This window comes from Perca fluviatilis, chromosome 1, assembly GCF_010015445.1.
Source record: "Perca fluviatilis chromosome 1, GENO_Pfluv_1.0, whole genome shotgun sequence".
Taxonomy (NCBI): Eukaryota; Metazoa; Chordata; class Actinopteri; order Perciformes; family Percidae; genus Perca; species Perca fluviatilis.
In genome coordinates this window covers 27,019,749-27,028,747 of record NC_053112.1, presented here as the reverse complement: position 1 = coordinate 27,028,747, position 8,999 = coordinate 27,019,749, and the positions used below count along the sequence as shown (strand labels likewise).

Sequence of the window (8,999 nt, the reverse complement as noted above, 5' to 3'; positions counted from 1 at the left end):
CATTGGTTATTTCAAACTTTTTTAACAAATAAAAAACTGAAAAAGTGGGCGTGCAAAATTATTCAGCCCCTTTACTTTCAGTGCAGCAAACTCTCTCCAGAAGTTCAGTGAGGATCTCTGAATGATCCAATGTTGACCTAAATGACTAATGATGATAAATAGAATCCAGCTGTGTGTAATCAAGTCTCCGTATAAATGCACCTGCTCTGTGATAGTCTCAGAGGTCCGTGTAAAGCGCAGAGAGCATCATGAAGAACAAGGAACACACCAGGCAGGTCCGAGATACTGTTGTGGAGAAGTTTAAAGCCGGGTTTGGATACAAAAAGATTTCCCAAGCTTTAAACATCCCAAGGAGCAGACGGCAACAATGCGATAATATTGAAATGGAAGGAGTGTCAGACCACTGCAAATCTACGAAGACCCGGCCATCCCTCTAAACTTTCAGCTCATACAAGGAGAAGACTGATCAGAGATGCAGCCAAGAGGCCCATGATCACTCTGGATGAACTGCAGAGATCTACAGCTGAGGTGGGAGACTCTGTCCATAGGACAACAATCAGTCGTATACTGCACAAATCTGGCCTTTATGGAAGAGTGGCAATAAGAAAGCCATTTCTTAAAGATATCCATAAAAAGTGTCGTTTAAAGTTTGCCAAAAGCCACCCTGGAGACACACCAAACATGTGGAAGAAGGTGCTGTGGTCAGATGAAACCAAAATCGAACGTTTTGGCAACAATGCAAATGTTATGTTTGGCGTAAAAGCAACACAGCTCATCACCCTGAACACACCATCCCCACTGTCAAACATGGTGGTGGCAGCATCATGGTTTGGGCCTGCTTTTCTTCAGCAGGGACAGGGAAGATGGTTAAAATTGATGGGAAGATTGATGGAGCCAAATACAGGACCATTCTGGAAGAAAACCTGATGGAGTCTGCAAAAGACCTGAGACTGGGACGGAGATTTGTCTTCCAACAAGACAATGATCCAAAACATAAAGCAAAATCTACAATGGAATGGTTCACAAATAAACATATCCAGGTGTTAGAATGGCCAAGTCAAAGTCCAGACCTGAATCCAATCGAGAATCTGTGGAAAGAACTGAAAACTGCTGTTCACAAACGCTCTCCATCCAACCTCACTGAGCTCGAGCTGTTTTGCAAGGAGGAATGGGCAAAAATGTCAGTCTCTCGATGTGCAAAACTGATAGAGACATACCCCAAGCGACTTACAGCTGTAATCGCAGCAAAAGGTGGCGCTACAAAGTATTAACTTAAGGGGGCTGAATAATTTTGCACGCCCAATATTTCAGTCTTTTATTTGTTTAAAAGGTTTGAAATATCCAATAAATTTCGTTCCACTTCATGATTGTGTCCCACTTGTTGTTGATTCTTCACAAAAAATTACAGTTTTATATCTTTATGTTTGAGGCCTGAAATGTGGCAAAAGGTCGAAAAGTTCAAGGGGGCCGAATACTTTCGCAAGGCACTGTATATATATATATATATATATATATATATATGCATGCAGTTTTACAAAGCAATGGACAATTCAGGTGTGTTCAACTTTGTTTTGCTTCTAGTTCTCCTCTCTGATCATGTCATGAGTCCTGCTTGTCCTAAGCACTTCCTTTTTTCGTCACGTGTAGGTGCTATGTGTATAGGCATGAATGTAAAAATGTGGATGTATCTGATGTCTTTATTATAGTCATGTTGTGGTGTATAATGTATTTATGGCAGGCTTTGTACAGACTGTGGCAACAAATTTCCTCGGAAAAAGACAATAAAGAATATATCCATCTATGTTTTGAAGCTCTGTCAAGTGCATTGTCATATTTCACCAGTAAAGCCGCTGAGTGAAAAGTTAACATGTATTACGGCCACAACTACATTAATAAGACCCTGGTCGTAACGCTAAGTCTGCATAATATATATATTTTTTAAAGGAAACATTTACAGATGATTGGTCCTCTAAATACTCATCCGAAGCATTCCACATAATGATAAAAACCAAATCCCTAATTTTCACTGGTCTAAAAGTGTCTGTGTTATACAGTGTGTGCTCGTCGGATTGTCTAACAGCATCACCTCAATTATATCCTTTAAAGGTGCTTCCATGCCAAATCTTGCATCCAGTCTTTCCATGTTATGACTACTGTAATTCAAAGCTTCTGACAAACCCTTTTTCTTTTGCATGAAGTATGTCATTATTAAATGGCAGGGTGATCTGTTATTACAAGTGACAATTGTACTGTAATTGCAATGTCTCCTTCATCAACACCCATGTACGTATGTTCTAAATGTACAGACATTTTATCTTCTGGTGAACTTAAACCAGCAATTTTCACCATCACTTGTTTCCTTGAAAGGCTAATTGTTCTCTAGCACACACACACACACACACACACACACACACACACACACACACACAAACACAGACACAGACCAGGAAAGTGAGAAGGGAAAGTAAAACAGGCAGATAAGAGCTTAATGAAAAGCTGGTGGAATTCAGCATCGGCCAACTCCAGCTAACGCCCCACTAAATACAGAGCCCTAATCACACAATAGCTAAGCTACTAAACAGTGTCACTCGAAACAGGTGTTTTATGACAAGACAAAATAAAATCATCCTGAGAAGCAAAAACGCTGTGAAATCCACCTGTTCTTCTGAAACCACTCAAGACACAAAAAGATGGGAGGTGTGTGTGTGTGTGTGTGTGTGTGTGTGTGTGTGTGTGTTTGTGTGTGTGTGTTTGTGTGTGTGTGTGTGTGTGTGTGTGTGTGTGTGTGTGTGTGTGTGTGTGTGTGTGTGTGTGTGTGTGTGTGTGTGTGGCCTCAGTATGGCTACTTTAGTGTCAGTTTTGTGAATGGGTTCACAGAGTCAGTCGGCCCATGGAACATTCCATTCTGTGGGGGGGGGGCAGAGTAGGTGCGTGTGTGTGTGTTTGTGTGTGTGTGTGCGTGTGTGTGTGTGTGTGTGTGTGTGTGTGTGTGTGTGTGTGTGTGTGTGTGTGTGTGTGTGTGTGTCCGTGTGTCTGTGTGTGTCTGTGTGTTTGTGTTTGGGGTTGGATCTTATCACGAGATGCAGTTTTGTACCGGTAGTTTCCTGTCCTCCAAACCTACTCACTTACACACACACACATACACACACACACACACCCTCAACAAAAAAAAAAAAAAAAAAAAAAAAAAAAAAAAAAAAAAAAAAACCACTTGCATTTGCTAGCCTTCCTTGCCAGAATCAAATCCCCCACTGCTCACACACACACACACACACACACACACACACACACACACACATACACCTTGCCTCTTGGCCTGCTGTTGAGACAACTAGCCCATTGTGTGTAGCAACAGGTATGCAGAGTTGAGAACAGGCAATTGGATGCTCTGTGCATGTTTGTGTGTTTGAGCCAAAAAAAGGATAGTTTCAAAAAAAATACTACTAATAAACTATACCAGCATGTCCACATGTACATTAAAGCATTATTAGCTGCTGTAATTGTTCCAAGTATCCATTAGGAAGGGTTCTCTTCACAGCCAGTATGGGCAAGAGGAACAATTACAGCAATCAATAATGCTATTAATATGCATTTGTTCATGTAAGTATTGTTGTATTGAAGGCTTCAATACGTCCTCACTCAATGTAACCCTAAAAAGAAAAATTCCATTTAGCTGAAGAAGGCAAGAGGAGGAGGAAGAAACTAGCAGTGAAATGAAGCATGATAACAGCATTAGCGTACAAGCAGGTTGAAGGAGAGAGGAGGAAAGGAGGGAGGAGAGGATGGAGGGTTCAGCAGTGTCACCACACAGGAGGGGGGTGGAGAGGTTACGCAGGGGTCAAAGGTTGAACGGCAGAAGGCGGGGGTGTAGGAAGAAAGGAGGGAGAAGGAGGAGGAGTGTTGATCCAGCCTTCACAGTGAGTGGATGTCACCTGTTTACACATTCAACAGTCTGCATCGGCCCTGCCACAACGAGTGAGGTCCGTCCAACCCTGTCTCCAAGAAATTACATCAAAATAGTAATATATAGTATGTAGTCATCTTTTCAAAACGACCTATGCTTGCGGTTACCAAATAAGGACCTCTTGTGGTCTTGTGGTGTGTTAATAATGACTAAAAGGAGCATAGGTAGCAGTATCGTGACGTCACACCGACGCAAAACCTTTAAGACAGGAGGGGTTGGTGGTTTGGTTAACAAAATGTATGACTTTGACACAGGATCCTGTTTCCTACCAATAGTCAATGCTTTTTTGCCACATTTTAGCCAAACCAAGCCTTCAACATAAAGGTGGCAGATCAGACAACAACAATATGAATCATGAGTCATTTTTGTAAGGCTCATTTTTAGCAGTTATGGAGGACTTCCAAATGAAACCAAAAAAGGCATGGATTCATACCCAAAGAGATGAGACTGTCCTCCAACAAAAACAGTAACCAAACCAAACCTTTACCATACCTTTTTTAGATAATAAAATGGATTAGTTTTTTCTAAAGTAAATGGGAAAAACAAATGATGTCGTCCTGTAGATGGAGTCATCAGATCAAAAAACACTGATATCTGTTTTTCCGGACCACATAGACAAACAGACTTTTGACGTTTAATTTGAAGGACTTGTTGATAGAGATGGAGTTTTTGCAATTAGTGGAACCAACCCTTTAACAAAACCAATCCTGGTTTGTTTTTTCAATATCCTTTCTTCTACACTTTTTTTTCCCTTTTTTCTTTTTTTTTTTTTTTTTTTTCTTGCCTGCTTTTATCTTTTTTTTTTTTTTTTCCAGCCAAAAAAAAAAAAAAAAAAATTTTTTTTTTTTTTATTTATTGGGGGCCCCCCTTTTTTTTTTTTCTTTTGGCATCACCCCTTATTTTTCGCCTGTTTCGACTTCCCCATCGTCTCGTTGCCCTTCAGTGATTGGCCCGATCAGAGGTGAGCTGAAGAGGGAGGTGGAGGGAGCGATAGAGGGGAAGAATGTGGCCATTGTGCTGTCCAGGTATGTGTGTTTGTGACAAACATAAAGAGAGAGAGAGAGGAGAGTGAGTAGAGAGAGAGGGCGATCAGATCTTGTTACAGGTGTTTCATAAACAACACAATAGTGCTAACAGGTTCTCCTCTCGCTCTCTCTCTCTCTCTCTCTCTCTCTCTCTCTCTCTCTCTTTACTCAGCTTTAGATTTCCGCTTCAGTGTTGGTGCATTAGGCTTATGGCTTTGTCTCACACACACACACACACACACACACACACACACACACACACACACACACACACACACACACACACATACCGAACTGAATCAATGCTTCCCCCATGAGCATGAGATGATCATGTGATAATCACGTGACGTGACTATATACCATATACATGTTTGTGTGCCTATAATTCAAGTTGTTTAGGCTGTTTCTCTTCCTTATACTTGAGGTTTGCTGAATAAGAATCAGCTTCCTGCTTTTAAAAAAATCACATAAACCTTCATCAGGTTTTAAAACAAAACAAAAGAGATCTTTTATTTTTCTTTCCGTTGCCCGTCGTTTCTCCTTCTGTTGTCTGCCTTCCTGAAACTAGAGCGGGCCCAAACACGATACCACTAAGGTCACGCTGAGAAGCAGAAAAAAAAGTGTAGATATGAACTCCTGTCTTGGGTGACTGTTTGTCCCTTTTTGCAATTCTGGAATGTCATACAGTGGGTTGAGAGATTAGCATCATTCTGAAAAATGGTTCACCTCTTGAACCCTCTCGCACAATCAGTAATGAAGCCACAGCCACAGTCTGAGTGACAGACAGACCCATTTAAATAACTATCATAAACTAAGCATTTAACTGGTATCTATTTTTGGTTTTGGTTTTGCATGAGGCAGTTGGAAAGAAATGTGTGTCATAACTTCATCAGGTCTGACCAGCACTTCAAAACACACACACACACACACACACACACACACACACACCTTGCACACACCTTAAACATGTAGACGTATTTACAGTATTCACAAGGAAGCAGGTTGATTGTTGAAATAAAGGACACACACACACACACATACACTCACAAAGGAAAGTGTTACAGGCAGGGGTTACAGTGGCCCGGAACGTTCCGGAACAGCGTTCCTGTACCTTGAAATACTAAGTAGTCCGAACAAATCTAATTGGCAGTTTCCTACATCAGTGTTTCTTGTTCGTTTAAAATAACGCCAAGCATCCATTCCAGTGTTTCCCCTATTCATTCTCACCAGCGCACCGCCGTGAGTCCATGAACAAGGAGAGTGTCTGTGGTAAGTTCAATTGTCTGCAATAATAGCAGGACAGTCGAGTGTCTGTTATCTAAATTGATAAAGTCAGTTGAACAGGTGAAGATCACGTTGTCGGTAGCGTACCGGTTTGCAAACAGGCTCGGTAGTGAACGGCACGGTGACATGCTGCAGATTTGGTGTTTTTAGCCGAGCCCGTGGCTCATGTGGATTTCCCAAAGTAACTGATAAATATTCAAATAAACTTTAAAGCGTTAAATTTGATAATGCAATTTGGTATGGTGGTATAATGAGTGTTTAATTGGGTTAGAGCCCCAGTGCCAGATCCCACTTTAAAATGTCACTCTGCACCTTCCTGTCCTCCATCTCCACAGGTGATTTTCAGGAAACAGTAAGTTAGTAAGTGAAACTCCAAGCTATAAGCATCATTTTACATCTACTAAAATTAGAACCTCAGCAAATGATATATTAGTTGTCATTGCTTCATTTTTACATGGTCATATTCTGAATGTTGAAGAAATTTGTAAATTTGACCTAATAATCTTGAAGATTTTGGAAACTAGTCTGGGCCATGTGCCAGAGATATGGCTGCTCTTTTACACACACACACACACTCACAAATGTTGTAACTGCACACAAATGTACACTATATGTAAAGACACACTTACACGCACACGTACACACTTACACAACTAAATCTCTAAATCTCGTTTGTCCAACAACAGGACACCCAAGGCTAACTGGCGCCCTGCTCAACCAGTTTCTGAAAAAAACACACAGGACGACTCGACAAGACAGCAACTGATCACACACACACACAACACACACACACACACACACACACACACACACAAATAAACATTGAGTCCCTGTCCCATAACCTTGTAGTGAAGGTTATAGCAGTCAGCTGGGTCAGTGTGAACACCGGACCAGCTGAAGAAATGTCCTTCCAGATACCCACTGTTTGTGTTTGTGTGTGTGTGTGTGTGTGTGTGTGTGTGTGTTGTGTGTGTGTGTGTGTGTGTGTGTGTATGTGTGTGTCCTCCAGGTGAAAAAACACACCATGTCCCTTAACTTAACAGCCAAAACTGTTTGAAGATTGAATAATAACATAAAAGAAAGAGACAGAAAGGAGCGAAAAAGAGACACATGACGTTTTCCCAGCCAACCTGTAGGATGATGGGACGTGTAGTCACAGTGTCGTCGTAGGTTCTTCTTCCACCGTTCAAAAGCAACGATCCAGCTTGTCACTTTCTCATCTTCCCTTCCTCTTCTTCTCCTCCTTTGTGCTGTCTGTCAGGTTCTCTCCGGCCTCTCGTTCGATGTCAAGGCACCTCCTGTCTTCAATGACAGGTCCTCCAAAGCACAACCAGAAGAGATTTCAGACACATCTAGCAAACACACACTGAGAGAGAGGACAAGTCAGAGTTTCTGTTCTCCTTTTGGTGTTTTTTTGGATTCTGACTCAGATCCTCTCAGTTTGTCCTCTCCTCTGCTCCAGTCACGACAGCGCTTGTAGACGCAACAGCAGGAGACAAGAAAAGGGGAGGGAGCGCACAAGGCCTCGAAGTGGAGGAGAGAGAGGGAGCGCTAAAGGTGGCGGAGTTGAAGGAAAGAGGGAGGGAAAGAGGGAGAGATGGAGGGAGGAATGGCAGTGGTAATTAGTGAGTCTGTACCTGACTCTCACTGACATAAGCCCCACATTCCTCAGAAGCGAGGAGGGGGAGAGGCAAAGTAGGAGAAAAGAAAGGAAAAAGTTCTGAACACACACACACACACACACCACACTAATGATGCCAGGAAACTCCTCAGAGATACCCTCTCCACCCAAAATCAAACACAAACATATCTTCTCTTACAGCATGCCATCGCTGAAGCGTCGCTTAAGTCAAAGGTTGCATGGTGTTCAGTGAAAGTGCTGCTCGCCGTCCGTCACCTAAACACTCCAAAGACTTCCTCGCAAAGTGTTTAGTCTTCTCTTCCGTCTCTTTTCATTTAGAACTCTCTCTCTCTCTCTCTCTCTCTCTCTCTCTCTCTCTCTCTCTCTTTCAATCATGTGTATGGTGTACACACTGCCTCTAAAACTCACCAAACCTGAATCTGACTGCCCAAACCCCCAACACACCTCCCTCCTTCCCTCCATTCCGGATGGGAAATGCTATCCTCCTGTGGCCCTGGCCAATCAGTGTGTGTGTGTGTGTGTGTGTGTGTGTGTGTGTGTGTGTGTGTGTGTGTGTGTTTTGTGTTTTGTGTGTGTGTGTGTAACTATTATTAATAGCCTCAGTCGCCGGCGTATCAAGGAGTTTCCTGCACACCTAGTTGCACACCACACCATTCATTCCCATCATCCACCACATGCTTATTAGTGATGATCAAACACAGACCAACCTTTTGCTCATTCACAAATGCATGCAGCCCTTGACATCACGATGACACGCTGTCTTTATGTTATGCTATTCACTCTCTTGACGTACGTAGGTCCCTCTGTAATGACAACTTTCAGTAATAACAACTCCACAGTCAGCATGAGGTTGGCAGACAGGACTGAGAGTAAAACATTGGAAGACAAACGAAACACAACTAGTTCAACTGGTGTTTCTTATTCTGTTCCTTCATATTTCTATCACTCCTCCCTCCCCACACACTCTTTACACTCTTTCATTTCTGATATCGTACTTGTTAGATCATGTAGAGCAGTTTCAACACTACCAGACCTCCAGCATTCACTTATCATTCAACATTGTGTGTGTGTGTGTGTGTGTGTG

General features: G+C 42.3%; 1 protein-coding gene across 5 annotated transcripts in view; it reads right to left on the bottom strand.

The window, feature by feature from the left end:
- Positions 1-8,999, bottom strand: part of rbm47 (RNA binding motif protein 47) — a 36,574-nt gene that overhangs the window by 27,259 nt on the left and 316 nt on the right. Inside the window, exons 1-2 of one of the 5 annotated variants that reach the window (XM_039811595.1) lie at positions 8,623-8,718; positions 7,404-7,590 (exon numbers count right to left, since the gene is read on the bottom strand). The exons of 1 other annotated variant lie outside the window; for it this stretch is intronic. The gene's annotated coding sequence lies outside the window, so the exon portion shown is untranslated. Of the gene's footprint in view, positions 1-7,403; positions 8,073-8,093; positions 8,268-8,622; positions 8,719-8,999 lie in introns of those variants that run through there. 3 more of the 5 variants (XM_039811587.1, XM_039811599.1, XM_039811579.1) reach the window with 3 other exon arrangements.